The 15891-nt window shown below is 37.2% G+C and overlaps 1 protein-coding gene and 1 pseudogene across 1 annotated transcript; both read right to left on the bottom strand.

Moving 5' to 3' along the window:
- LOC306660181 (protein prenyltransferase alpha subunit repeat-containing protein 1-like) overlaps positions 1–15891 on the bottom strand; it is a 631547-nt gene that overhangs the window by 309380 nt on the left and 306276 nt on the right.
- On the bottom strand, positions 2222–4258 carry LOC306658931 (5'-AMP-activated protein kinase subunit beta-2-like; annotated as a pseudogene). The gene has a single exon. The product of its transcript is annotated as a 5'-AMP-activated protein kinase subunit beta-2-like (transcript).

Raw genomic sequence — 15891 nt, 5'->3', positions numbered from 1 at the left:
ACAGGCAATAAAAAATTACATTATCGATATGCTTTAAACAGAAGAATGTCTGAACCATCTTCCTGAGAAAAATAAGCCGGACATAAAGGAATATGTAATATATAATTCCATTCACATGGAACCTAATGTATGGTGAAAGAAATCAAACTAGAAATTGCTTTAGGGCTTAGGGGTGGAGTGACATGGCAGAGATTAGCTGGAAGAGGCACAAAGAAACATTCTGGGGCTTTAGAATATTCTAAATCATATAAAGAGTGGGTTACAGGAGCACATGCACTTACCAGAAATATTTAATGCAACATTTAAGGTTTGTGAATTTTGTTTTGTGTAAATTATTCACCAATAAAAATAGCACAAAGCTACTATGATCATGTATGTGTATGTGTGTGTGTGTGTGTGTGTGTGTGTACTTGAATAGTAGTTTATCTGATAAATGCCCAGGACTGTGGTTGTCAGGTAGTATGGTAAGTACGTGTTTAGCTTTTTGTTTACTTACTTGCTTTAAGGAATTGCCATCTATTTTCCATAGTGGCCCTATGTACCATTGGTCCCACAAGGTATTAGAAATACAGTTTCTCTACATCTTGCTAGCATTTGCTTTTGTCATTGCCTTTTAATTTTAGCTTTTCTAATAGACATGTAGTGATTTCAGATGATGATCTTATTTCCCCAGTGTCAAGTGTTGTTCAGCCTCATTTCATGTGCTTTCTTGCCTCTGCCATGAAATGTCCCTTCATCTATTTTCCATTTCTCATTGGATTATTTTTTACTATTGAATTGTAAGATTCCTTTATATATTCTAGATTGGAGTCCATTATCAGATATATGCTTTGCACATATATATATTTTAATATCTGTACCTTGTTCTTTCATCCTTTAGCAGAATCGTTTGCAGAGCAAATTTTTCATTTTGATGAAATCCAATTTATCATTATTTTCCTTTCATAGAACATGTTTTTAGTGCCATGTCTTGAAAGTCTTCACCAAGCTCTAGATCTGGAAGATTATCTCCTGTATTTTCTCATAATAATCACAAACTAAAAGCCAACCAAAATGTCCCTCAGTGGATGAGTAGTTAAACAAACTAATACAATCATGCCAAGATTGAGCAATAAAAAGAAGCATTATTGGTATATGAACAGATTTGATGAATCTCAAGGACATTGGGCTAAATGAAAAAGGATTCTCAAAAGTTTGCATACTGTATGATCCTGTTTATGAATAATTCTTCTAAGGAAAAATTATAAAATAGATCTGTGATTACCAGACTTTACAGCTGATGAGAGGAGGGTAGCATGAGCACAAAGCATTGCCCCAGGGAGATCTTTTTTTTTTTTTTTTTTTTTTTCAGGGTATCTCAGGGCCATTTATTAGCAGGATAGAAAAGGGACAGTGCTGAAGTAGTCATTACCCAATTCCCTCTACCCATTCCCTTCCATACCCACTGATAGGTACCCATTTCACATCTGGGTGAACGATAAGAATTTGGGAAATAAATCTGTACATTTCCAGATTTTACCAGCAACAAAACCTACTCTCATTAGAGCCAGACCCAACTGACAAGAAGCCTCTGGCCTGAGACACATTGAAGAGATTTCTTTTTCTGTTCCACTTTACTGATAAACCTATGTGGAGTAAAAAGTTTGATACATTAACACAGATAATTGCATTTCAATACTGTTGACAAGAAATGAATACAAATCCTCCATGTAACAACCAGAATTTGAATCCTTCTAGGTGGCCCAATTATTTAATGGGTGTAGAATAAAAACAAAATTCCAGCACGACTGAAGACTATATAGATCCTGAGAGCTGGTTAAAATAGGATTTGGCCTGGATTTTTAAAATGGCACACCACTGACAAAATGGTTTGGACCATAAAAGGTTCTCCACAAAAGCCTTTTGTTGCAGAAGGTGGCTTTGAAAGGCAAAAAGAGTACCTACTCTCAGCTTAACTACCACAGCACTTAGTAGTTTGCATTCCCTGGAAAACAACAAGCCCACACCTTACTGCTTCATATCTGGGATCAAAGAGGTCTATATTCCCAAAGAGTCAACTTTGCATGGAAAAAACAGAGGTAGCTAAACTGACCTATAGGTGCCCTTTCAGCGTGGCTGGGCTCATCTTAGCAATCAAGGAGTCTCTCAACCATCAAGTATGGCCTCCTTCAAGGTTGAAAGTTTGACTGCATTTATCTGTAAAATGGAAGAGCCAAGATACTTGGAAAAAAATGTTTTATCTCTGAACCCCAAGGGTGAACTGAATACTTTTCAGTCCATAAATGGAAATCAGTGACCCTACTTCATTACTGAACACATTTAAAAAGAAGAGGTAAAAATAAAATAAAAAAATTATCTTATTACTATTTAGTACAAAGAGCCTTCCAGGAGTACTTTCTTGCTTCTTGGCCTTATACACCTTAAGAGTTAAGGGAATCTATTATGTGTATCAATGAGTCTGTATGAACTTGTACCAAGAGCAGTATTTGGTGTAAAGTTGAACATGGGTCTGGCCATATTAATATAAGAGTGCAGTCTTCTCTGGACTAGAGAAGAAAATCTTAAGGACCATTTATTAAAAGTCTGAAGTTCTTCAATATAGTCTCTTTAAGACCAATGAAAGGGCATATTTTTAATTAAAGAAAAATGCAGGAACCTAAAAATCTTTCACAGATGAAAGTCCTGGAAGTGTTCCCTAGTCCATGTCTCTTGTGTATGCTCTGAGAAAGCATAGCTGGAAGCAAGGTCAGGCCAAATGGGAAAACAGGAAATGCATCATACAGCCAAAGCTGTAGTAGCAAATTAAAACAAAAAATAGATCTTCTGCATTATACCTTTTTTAGAAGGTTGAACCATATTTTCTTCAGTAGAAATTTAAAACAAGTTGTAACAAAGTGGCTTAGACCTCTGATGGGCTAAAAAGGAGATCTTCTGACAGCCCCTCATCAATAAGGTGGGTCAGGTCCCACACAACTTTTCAAAGGCGTCACTTACTGAGTGAATTTTATATTAAAGGGGTCAGGTATGGGATCTGAAGGAGGCTAGTAAAGGAAGAATGTGAAATGAGAGAACGAAGCCTTCTTGTGAGGCATCTGTTACATAAAAAAAAAAAAAAAAAAAAAAAAAACAACAAAAAAAACAGAGACTGTGCCACACACTGTGAAAATACAGAGACGCCATGCAAGAGAAGCTGCCCCTGCAAGGCAGAAGCTGTAAGTAGGGCAGCCGTCTAGCCCAAGTCCATTTCTTGGACACCCAAGGTAGCAGTGATAGAATATTCACCCAACAAGGATCCTAAGAGTTTGCTCTTCTTGCATTTTAGGAAAAAAACCTCCCCATACAGTTATTCCTGAAGCTTCCCCAAACATGTCTTGGCAAATACCCACAGATAGAAAGAATATATCTAGCTGGGGCTAGGACGCTTCCAGTAACCTTCGTCTCATATATATACGTTTTCTTCTTAAAATAAATTCCATGAACTCATAAAGCTCTCATCTGCAATCAAATGCAAAAGCAGAGCATCCTATTCAGAGGCTCTGAAACACACATATTGGCCTCAAAGCAAATCAGCCTTCCAGTCTCAGGTAAGACTGGTTCAGTTCAAAAGCAAGGGAGAAGCTTCTCCTGAATCCATGGAGGCAAGACAGGATGCCTTCAGATGGGCTTGTACAGCAGCGTAGTGACATACTTCTTCTTGTAGCGATGGGTTGCGCTAAGGACCATCACACTGTCCTTAATAGATAATGCATAGAGATGGTTCAGCATAACATGGTTGGGCTCTGGAAGTAAGGCTGGATCACAAGAAATATTAGTGTCCTTGTTAAGAATAACTTGGAGTAGGTGAGGAGGAAGGATGGGTGGGGATTTGAATCTCTCTTCAGATCGAAATTTCTTGACCATAAGGCCCAGGGGGTGAGCTGGAAAGATCTCGACAAGATGTCTCAGAGCTTTCCATAGAATCTAGTTTTAAAGCATCAAACACCTCAAAATCAGATTTCTTGACATGGATCAAATTGTTAATCGTGCCAACCTGACTGGTAACCACTGGCTCTGATGGATCATGAACCCACTGTCCATCTACAAAAAACTTGTATTGGTGCTCTCCCTCAGGGAGATCCAGGATGGCAACAAAGTCATTATGGGTCTTAATCAGTGGAATCTTGGTGCTCCAGTTGTTGAAAGACCCAGAAATGAAGATGCACCATGTTCTCTCTTTTCTTCTTTCCTTTTCCCCCGAGCGGACGTGAATCGTCCACATAAAATAAAGTTCCTTGTGTGAGACCTATGTCTGCGGATCATTTTTCTGGGAGCTACCAGTGAGCCACAACTGCCTCTAACAACTGGTGACGTGACTCGGATATGGGTTTTTCTGCTGACTAAGCAAGCGGAATCCCATCCATAGTCCCAGTGCCCACGGATACAGGCTCACCTTCCATTTACCTAGATGCCCAGTTTCCTGCATACAACACCGGACTCCAAAATTGGTGAGTTTCCCTTAGACAGGCCCTGACCACTTAAACACATCTTGGCCACCCGGGGCTCCCGCCATGCCCCCCCCTCCCCGTATCTGAGAGGCAGCCATTCCCGCGGCTCCCTCCACCACCGCCCGCCCCGCGGCTCCCGCCGCCCAACTGCCTAGGTGTGGGGGTACCTCCTTGGTCCCCATAGCTGGTCCTAGTTGCTGGGTGGACTCCTGATTTTTACGGTGCTGAGATTCTTTCTCAGGGTTTGAGGCTCTTTTATTTCCCGCTGCGTCTCACTTGAAATCCTGGCCAGGTCTTCAAACTCTCTCGGCTAATGCCTGGTTAAACACTGGTTTTTGGTGATGACCAAACCTCTGTTCTAACCTCTCGTTGCCTGGCACCATGGTTCTTGGGACACTAATAATCACTAGCCAGGTGGGTCTCAGTTTACCATGGGATCCAGGACATCCAGCCCAGCAAACTCGCCCCTGAGATGTTTATTAAATCATCTCAAACCCCTTCACCTGTTCCCTGAATTAGAGCTAAATTGTCCTTTAGATAGTAAGTCAGAATGGCCTATTTATGACACCCTAAATTCTAGCTTTATACTAGGTAAAATTATATGCCTAATTATACTAGTTATAATTAAGTATGTATGTGGGCAACATGGTGAATGGAAAGGGACTTTTCCCCTTCGTGTTTTTCCTTTCTTTCTTGCTAAACCTAACACATTCTCTTGGCTTCTCCCCCACATTTTAACCCTTCTTTCTCCTCCGAGTTTAATCCGGCTGAGTCATGTCCTTACAGGTCTCCTACTGCAGAAGCTCCTGTTCATTCCTCTCCTTTGCCTCATTCTGTTTCTTCTTCCGTTCCTCCATTCAGCCCACCAAGTCCCCCCACCATGCAGGTCTCGAACACACATTCTAGCTCCTTTAGGGGAGGTGGCTGGCACGGAGGGAGTAAAACCTGAACACATTCTCTTGGCTGATTCCTTGTTTTCAAATCTTTCTTTCTCGCTTCTTAGCTCTCCCTGCAGGCTCAAGAAATTAAAAGGACCTAAGCATCAAGTATCTGCTAGAACATATTAGCCCCTTTCAGATTTAGATCTCAGTCAAGGGTTACAATGAAATGTAAATGAAGAAAGGCGCAGTAGACTAGTTTCAACCCCCCCCCCCCAAAAAAAAGTGTCCACTTAAAATTTCTCCTGGGCTACAACTCAGAATACTTTTCTCCCTTTCAACTTTTCTCTCCTTCTCATTTTCTCATGCTTTAATTAATAACCATTATCATTTTTTTCTAGGACTTTGTTTTTGTTAAATGCTGTATTTTTGAGCTCACAATTTTGATCATACAGACCTAGGTTAATGATTTTTGATCAGTTCTTTCTATCCAACTCTAGAGATATTTTTGAACATCCATTACATTGCAATGAAAATAAATATTACAAGGCCTTTGCTTTTGTGTTAGATATAAGCGTGCATAAAAATTAAAATTTTAAAAATGGATCCAAATATTTTTAATTCATGTGATTTAATGAGGTTCAATTTAAATTGGGTAAACTAATAGAAGTAAAATGTCATTAAAATTAACTCAAAAGTCTCTAGGTGGTCACACTAATAAAATATTAATGTTTATAAAATGTCTAACATCAAATTTTCTAGGAATTTTCTTCAACAGGAAAGAGATGGCAAATACTGTTGGTACACTTGTCTGATATCTTGAATTTTCTACAATAAGATGAGTGAATTGGAGTTGACATGTATGGGATTACTCAAATGTGTTTGTTAGAGACATCTGATTAATTTATAAAGCTATTCCATGGAGTAACATACTTAAAAACATTATTCTTTGGATATTAAATGTGTTCTTATTTTCTAGGTATACAAGCCTTTAAAGCAGAAAATTTATCAAGCTGCTGTTCTCCAAATTAAACTTGTCTGTAATGGTAAACCTATCATTTAATGTTCTACTATAGGGCCTGTCATCAATAGGGTATATATATAACCTAACATGGCACGCATATAAAGATTGCTGATATAACTCTTTAGATCCACATTTCCATCAGAGAACAGAGCTCCATCTGATCTCAGCTTAATCTTCAAAATCTGTTTATATACTCCTTTGCCCCTCACTGAAAAGCCCCACCTTACCTGAGATAAGGTTTTGCCTCACCACCCTGCTACACATTACAATGGCTCCAAAGTAAGCCTGACTTTAACTCACTTAAAGTTGTGTTCAAAAGTTTAATGTTTGTTGTAAAGATTACTGTGATCTCAAATGGGAACTCAGCCAAAATTCAAAATAGCTATTGCACGAACTGAATGTTTTACTGTTGATGTCTCCATTTTGTATTTTCCTTGTAAACTCTAATTGTCGCCTGATCAATATTTTGCAGAAGTATTGCTTCAAGAGCGAACATCATAAATTAACTTGGAATAGTAAGCCATCACCTATAGGACAGATAATATAAACCCCAATTTGATAAAAGGGGGTAAATAACTGTAAAGTTATAGACATTGAAGCTAAAGCCCAGTACTCTTATTTATGACTGCTGAGACTGACTTGCTTGATGGTTAAGATCAAACTTAGAGATTGAGATTAAATACAAAGGTCAAGAAAGGTTCATATTTGGATCTTGCCCTCAAAGTTAGCCTGAACCCAGGGAACAAGAGGACTTCTCCAAGGAGCTTTGCAACTCTGGGTCACACAACCTCTTGATCAAGGAGATTGATGAGACCTAGAGGATAAAAAAATCACTCAGTGCATCTGCTGCAGAGGAGGGTCATGGAAAAAGGGAGACATCCCTGGTATTTTCAAGGAAAGCCACCTCATTGAGGAGACCCTGCCTAACCGATGGCACTGGTGGATCTAAAAAGTTGCTCTTAAGTACTCTATGAGTGACCCCTGTGGAAACTCAGCTGACTCTTTAACAGACAGGAACAGGTCACTTTGACCAACTTGATATTAAACAACTAGCAAAACAGTTAAAACCAAAGTATAGCCATTCTTGGGCATTTAAAAATAATAGTAACTATCAAGAGAAACTGCTAGAGTCAGAAGTTTATAGTCAGTTTAAGGCCTACAGACATAGGTAGGCTTAATCTATGTTTTCCAGTAACAGAAGTATAGAGATCTCTACTAAATGTTGTGTTCACATTCCTGATAACCTAGACAATGTTAAAGCTCCCAAATAAAGGCCTGTCCTCTCCAGCCTTTGCTAGGCCTTGTTATGGGAACAACTTCTCAGTTCTTCCACCCCCTGGTGAGGAATTATTGACTTCTGTCATCTTTATAATATGTATTAGCATGTTCCAGATCCTGCAACATTTATATTGTATCAATCTCATTTCAGTACTCATGTCTTTTTGTTCTTCTCTCATAGAAGCACCCATCCCCAGATGCCTTTATAGCCTGCTCTCCGTGCAACTGGACTTCTACCATGAACCCCTCAATTGACCCGATTTTTAAAATGAACCTCCAAACTGCTTGCCCCACGCTGCCCACTTCCATCTCGAAGAAGTCAGATCAGTCATCACCCCTTTTCCCTATAGCAGTGAAGGAGTTCCTAGTATTAGAAGGGTAAATGAAATCAGAATCAGGGACAGGCAGTTAATGCAGAAATAGGGGATCAATCAAATTGAGAAAATGAAGTCCATGAAAATCATCTGCCTTTGGAAGCCTGGAAGGAGAATGAACATCTCACCTGCAAAACCAACCCCAGTTACCTAGGCAGGAAGGAGAGAGAAGTCTTCAAAAAGAACTGGAGAGCAAGATTTTTTTATTTTTTATAAAAAAAGAAATGAGGGATAGTGAGGAATCGGGCCTCCCAACCACCTGTCAATCTGCGTTCCGCCCGCCTCTCCCGTTACAGGAATTTCCGGCTTATACTGCTGTAATCTTCCTGCCTCCCACGTTACATTCTAACATGTCATTGGTCCATCAGTCAGTAAGACTTCTCTTCCGCGATTGGTTCCTCTCAGCCCGCAAAATTCCAATATCTGAGAGAAACCATGCGCCATGTTCTTTCTTCTTTCCTTTTCCCCCCGAGCAGACGTGAATCGTCTGCATAAAATAAAGTTCCTTGTGGGAGAGCTATGTCTGTGGAGCATTTTTCTGGGAGCTACCGGCGAGCCACAATGCCTCTAACAGTGCATGATGGTGATACAAATTGAGGAGTAAAACATAACTAAATGCAGTGAAATAAAGGAAGAGAGGATGAAGGAATAAAAAAATTCAGTTATTAGTAGAGGATAGACAGGGATAGTGAAGAAAGAATAAGAACAAACAAAAAAAGAAGGTATGAAAAAAACAAGCAAAAGTTCAAGAAAAACCAAATCCATGTAAAAATTTTTATCCTACCAAAGTTAGGCCAAGGCTAAATAATAAATATACATGTCTATATTTTAGCATATTTGTACAGTGAGAGCACACACATACACACACACACGCACGGGTTTAATTTTAAAATTAAAGAGAAAAAAGTATTTGAAACTTTAAAATATCTTAAAGCAAAAACAAAAGGCCTCATTCCTACTAAGGTGATCAAAACCACAGGCAAGGATTGAAGTTAATTGCTAAAACTGAGGTGCCATTCTGTGAGTTTACTGGGGGGGGGAGGGGAGTTCTCTGTAATCCTTAGGCTGGGGGGTCTTCAAGTTCCAGTTTTGTTTTTCTCCTCCTCATTGTGACCAGGAGTCAAACTGGTTATATTAACTCTTGACTTCCTGTGTCCCACTATAGGATGGGATAGACTGGAAAGTATTGACAACTGGTGTGTTCCCATTGTGGGGTTGGTGCAGAGTTCAAAAATGGAAGTTCTAGTAGCTGGAGTTTGGTCTTGACTGAGCATTGCAAATCTGTTGGTATTTGAGATTTGGTCTTCACAACATTTCTGAAGAGATGCTGATCTCTGCTTATATTTTCACTTTTAGGGTGAGTGGTCTAAACCTCAAAGATTTTCATATATTCAATCTTCATGGTTGTGAATTATCCAGACTCAGTCTTGGAATACACACGCATGCTTGTCTGATGCATTACTGTCATTTTAGTAATGTTCATATGGGATGCTAGCATCAAAGTGAGCTCTCATCAGTGTCCCCAACTGAATCATCGTATGCTCCATCCTTTCTGCCCTGTTTAAATCATGCTGGTCTAGATATATTTTGGACCCCACGATAGACAACTGCAGGGTCAGGCTGGTGACTTCCTTATACCTTCCCAGTCTCCAGCCTCTACACTCTTTCAGGCCACTCAAAAATACTTTCTGGCAGTGCAACATTGATTCTGGTTGGACCCTCGACCCTGGGTTTTTTCACTCAAAAACTTCCTCAACTGTCTCTGAGTTAGTGAAGATCAGCTTCACCCTAAAATTGCCAATCACCTATAATTATTTTGTAACCATTTTTGAGGTTTTAGTATTCATGTTTTACCAAATTAATAAAATGAAATATTAACAGTTTCATGTAAGTTCCATGTTAAATCCCCATGGTCTGGAATGCTTTAAAGCTTATTAGACTATAATGACCTAGGCTTTTAAGTTGCTAGAACTGAGATATTAGTCATGTAATTCTTTATAGTGGTAGTAGATAATCCTGTTTCTGATATGATAAGTAATCCATTCAGATTTGATTTAGAGTCATTTGTACCTGTATGATATTTCATTAAAAAAATGTTCATCCTTTTTGGTTCTTAAATGTGTGACTGATAATCTAATATTATACACAGTTATTTTAATTCTTTAAAAAAATCTTTAAGGCAGTGTAATTCACATTGTTATGGAACCAGCTGGGATGATGGTACACAACTGAGGGGATAAAGGAAATGTCATATATATTCACAGTGCATTTTTACTGAGCCATGAGGAATGAAATTATTGCACATGTTGGTAAATGGGTGGATCTGGAGAATATCATGCTAAGTGAAATTGGCCAGACTCAGGAAGTCAGGTGTTGAAGTTTCTCCCATATGTAGAAGCTAAAACAAATAAGGGGGAGGAATTAAAAGAAATAAAAGGCATACAAATAGGTATAGAAATAGGTAAAGAACTCAAACTATCACTATTTGCTGATGACATGATTACATATTTAGAAGACCCAAAAATTTCAACTAAAACTTTCTAGAATAAGTGAATTCAGCAAAGTAGCAGGATATAAACTCAACACCCATAATCAAATGCATTCTTATACATTAGTGATGAATCCACTGAAAAAGAAATTAAGAAATCTACCCCATTCACAGTAGCCTCAAAAACAAACAAAATGATTGGGAGTCAATCTAACAAAAGAGGTAAAAGACCTCTACAATGAAAACTAGAGAGCACTACAGAAAGACATCAAAGACCACCATAGAAGATGGAAGACCCCATCTGCTCCTGGATAGGCAGAATTATTTTTGTTGAAATGGCCACATTACCAAAAGCATTATGCAAATTTAATGCAATTCCTATTTAAAATGCCAATGACATTCTTCTTAGAACTAGGAAAAACAATCATGAATTTCATCTGGAAAAATAAGCAAAGCAAAGCAGGAGGCATCACAATACCAGACTTCAAACTATACTATAGAGCTATAGTAACAAAAACAGCATGGCATTGGCACCAAAACATATGCATAGACCAATGGAACAGAATAGAAGACACAGAGACAAACCTAGATAAATAGCTATCTAATACTAGACAACGGTACCAAAAACATTCACTGGAGAAAGGATAGCTTATTCAACAAATGGTGCTGGGAAAAAAATGGAAACACAATGTAAAAATATGAAGTTAAACCTCTATCTCTCACCTCACAAGAAACTCAGCTCAATGTGGATCAATGACTTAGGCACTGGAACAGACACCCTGTGAGTACTAGAAGAAAAAGTAAGCCCAAATCTTGACCATGTCTGCCTAGGAAAGACCACTAAAACACAACAAGTTAAATCAAGAAGCAATAAATGGGATGGACATGAAAGTAAAGATCTTCTTCCCTGCAAATAATAATAATAATAATAATAATAATAATAATAATAGTAATAATAATAATGTAAAGAGAGAGTCTACAGATTGGGAGAAAATATCACATGCACCTCAGATAAAGCATTATTCTATAGGATATATAAAAAACTCAAAAATCTTAACTCAAAAAAAACAACCCAATCAATAAATGGGATAAGGAACTGAACAGACATACAGAACAAAAAATACAATTGATTAACAAACACATGAAAAAATGTTCAAGATCTTTAGCAATTAGAGAAATGCAAAACAAAACTACCCTAAGATTCCATCTCACCCCAGTTAGAATGGCAATTATCAAGAATACAAGCAACAATAGGTGTTGGTGAGGATGTGGGGGAAAAGGTACACTCATACATTGCTGGTGAGGTTGCAAATTAGTGCAGTCACTCTAGAAAGCAGTGTACAGATTCCTTAGAAAACTCGGAATGGAATCACCATTTGACCCAGCTATCCCACTCCTTGGCCTATACCCAAAGGACTTAAAATCAGCATAGTACAGTGATGCAGCCACATCAGTGTTCATGGATGCTCAATTCACCATAGCCAGATTGTGGAACCAACCTAGATGTCCTTCAATTGATGAATGGATAAAGAAACTATGATATATATATATATACAATGGAAAATTACTCAGCCATGAAGAATGATAAAATTACTCAGCCATGAAGAATGATAAAATTATGGCATTTGCTGGCAAATGGATGAAATTGGAGAATATCATGCTAAGTGAGATAAGCCAATCTCAAAAAAAACAAAGAAAGAATGATCTCGCTGATAAGCGGATGATGACACATAATGGGGGGTGGGAGGGAAGCAATAGTGGAGGAAGGAGGAACTGTATAGAGGGAAAAGAGGGGTGGGAGAGGTGGGGGAAGGAAAAAACAACAGAATGAAGCAAACATCATTAACCTATGTAAATGTATGATTACACAAATGGTATGCCTTTACTTCATATACAAACAGAAACAAGATGTATCCCATTTTTTTACAATAAAAATAAATTTAAAAAAATACAAGCAATAATAAGTGTTAGAATGTGGGGGAAAATGTACACTCATACATTGCTGGTGGGACTGCAAATTGGTGCAGTCTGGAAAAGCAGTATGGAGAGTTCTCAGAAAACCTGGAATGGACCCACCAATTGACCCAGTTATTCTAGTCCTTGGTTTATGCTCAAAGGACTTAAAATAAGTATACTACGGTGATGCAGCCACATCAATATTTATAGCAGCTCAACTCACAATTGCCAAACTATGGAACTGACGTAGGCATCTTTCAACAGATGGAGAAATTGTTGTATATATACACAGTGGAATATTATTCAGTCATAAAGAAGAATGAAATTATGGCATTTGCTGGTAAATAGATATAGTTGGAGAATATCATGCTAAGCGAAATAAGCCAATCCCCAAAAAAACCCAAATGCCAAATGATTTCTCTGATATGCTGAGGCTAATTCATAACAAGCACTAGGGAAGAATAGAGTTACTTTAGGTTGAGGGGAGTGAAGAGAGGGGCAGGGGTATTGGGGTAGAAAGGATAGTAGAGTGAAGCAGGCATTATTTACCTCATGTACATATATGGCTGCATGATCATTGTGATCCTACAACATATAGAATTAGAAAAATGAAACTACACTCCATTTATGTATGATTTATCAAAATGCATAGATGCATTCTTCTGTGATATAAAACTAATTAGAACAAATTAAAAAGAATTTAAAGTTGGTGGAAGGGGATCCCATGAAAATAGAAGTGAGATCAGTGGAGCAGAAGAAGAGACTGAAGGAGAGAGGGGACTGATGGAATGTAACTGACCAATGTATGCTATATATGAATGTCCTACAGTAGATTATACCTTTATATATATTTCAAAAGCAATAATTTAAAATAACTATAAATAAATAGAAGAGCATTAGAGTAGAGGAATGGGAAAAGGGAAGAGAGAAGGGGAAGAAAGAGAAAGTACTGGGGACTGAAGTGGAGCCAATTTTATTTCATGTATATATGGTTATGTAAAAACAAAATCCCCATATTATGTAGAACTATAGTGCATTACTAAAAACATTAAAAATTTCTTCTAGGCTTGTGATTATTTCTCTTTCTCCTTATCAATATTGTAGTTTCACTTGTCTTCTTTATCCCCTTAATTAAGACTGAGAAGCTATATAGAGTGTCCATGCCTGAAATCCCAGCCATTCCCCAGGCCGAGGCAGGAGGGTTCCAAAGTTCTTTATAATAGAACCTGGAACATTAATTTTAAGACTATTTCCAAAAAAAATTGAATTAACAAAGGAGAAATATTTAAGGCCTTAGACATTCTTTCTCATCAGGAAGAAAACATGTCAGTACTTAAAATGAAAACTTAAAGGTGATTGCACTATAATAACTGTAATACATTAAAATAGTGGTATGGTCACAGCATTGATGTGGCAAAATAATGTTGGTTTAAACCTTCAGGTGCATATTTGGAAATAAAAATTGGAAAATACAAGTAAATCCTCCATAATGTGACAATTAGTTCCATGAATTTAGTGTACTACTTAATCAGTGGGCATGTAGGCAGTTTTGAGTATTTAAAACTCAAATGTATATGCATTTGCACTTCAAATTTAGTTGTAAACATCAAGAACATTTTAAATATTTTTTAGTTTATTATGTGCTCACTTTTATTCAACTTCATGACATTGTGTATTACACACAAACACACACATACACATTCTCATCAACAAAAATGAAATCTAAATCCACTATTGTGGAAAAATATAACAAAACATTTTAGGATCCCTAAGCTTAGGAAATAACCCCAAGAATTTATAAATGGGATAACATTCAATTAAAGCACTTCTGTACAACAAAGGAAACAGAAACATGAAGACAGAGCCTATAAAATGGGAGAAGATCTTTCCTAGCTACTCTTCTGATACAGCTTTAATGTCTAGAATATATAAAAAAATGTAAAAATTTTATACCAAAAAATTAAATAACCCAATTAGCAAACAGTCAAAGGAAGTAAATAGAAAATTCCCAAAAGATGAAATACACATGGCCTACAAATATTTGTTCAATATTATTAGCAATAAGAGAAAGGCAAATCAAAACTATACTGATTTCATCTCACACCAGTCAGAATGTCAGATGTCAAGAATACACATCATAAATGCTGTAGAGGATGTGGAGATAAAGGAATGCTTTTGTTCTGTTATTGGGATGGCAAATTAGAGAAACCACTCTGGAAATCAGTATGGAGGTTCCTCAAAATATTAGACATGGAACTATCAGCTATACCATCTTTCAGCATTTCTCATGAAGAATTAAAGTTATCTTTCTACAAGGATACATGCATACCCATGTTTTCGGTAGCACAATTCACAATTGCCAAACTATGGAGCCAGTGTAGGTGTTCATCAACAGAAGGGTGAATGAACAAATTGTGATCTATATACACAATGAAATTTTATTCAGGGAGAACAAAAAATGAAATTTTGTGACTGGCAGCAAAATGAATTATGTTAAGCAAAATAAATCAAACTCAGAAGGTCAAGTGTTGTTTGTTTTCTCTCACAAACAGAAGCTAGAGAGGAAAACCATAAATAAACATGGGTCTAATCTTATGAAGATCAAAGGAAGATCAGTAAAGGAAAGGGATCAAGTGTAACGAGGTAGTGTAGGAGGGGGGAAGTGTTAGAGAGTGAGGTTGGTCAAACTGTATTGTCATATTATACGAATGAATGAAAACGTAATGACAAATCCCATCATTGAGTACAACTACAAGGCACCAATCAAAAATTGTGAAAAAAAGCATGTACCCTTGATCATACTATAGTAATTGTAATAACATTAAAATATTGTTAAGGACCACAGTATTGGAAATAGCAAAATAATGTTAGTCTAAATCTTTAGGTCCATATTTGGAAATAAAAATGGGAAAATAGAAAAAAGCACCAATAATGTGATATTTAGATTCAAAAAGTTATTAATTACCACATGCTTCTTAGGATAGTGTTTAACCAGGTGACTTTTGGGTAGTTTGAGTACATAAAAATCAAATGGGTGCATACTTGTGATTCAAATTTATTTGTAGATGCCAAGAAAGATTAAAATATTTTTAAATTTAATATATGCTCACTTACTCAATTTTGTGAAATCGTGTATTCTATGTGTATATACAAATACCCATTATCAATGTCAAAATTAAAGTCTAAAGCCACTTGAGTGGAAAAAATAACAATCCATTTGTCTACATAGCCCCTGGATTAAAGAGGAATTTGGAATAATGACAAAATATTTTGCTACAAGGAAATATTTTACAGCAAATATAGCTAACATTTTTCTGAGAGAAAACACAGTCCTCTGCATTTACTTTTGAAAGTCTGAAAATGAGTAATATATGTTTACTAATCTTTAAGGATTGACCAGAATGAATAC

This window comes from Sciurus vulgaris (assembly GCF_902686455.1).
Source record: "Sciurus vulgaris genome assembly, chromosome: 4".
Lineage (NCBI taxonomy): Eukaryota > Metazoa > Chordata > Mammalia > Rodentia > Sciuridae > Sciurus > Sciurus vulgaris.
The sequence above is the reverse complement of the archived record's forward strand: the minus strand, read 5'-3'. Positions and strand labels throughout refer to the sequence as shown.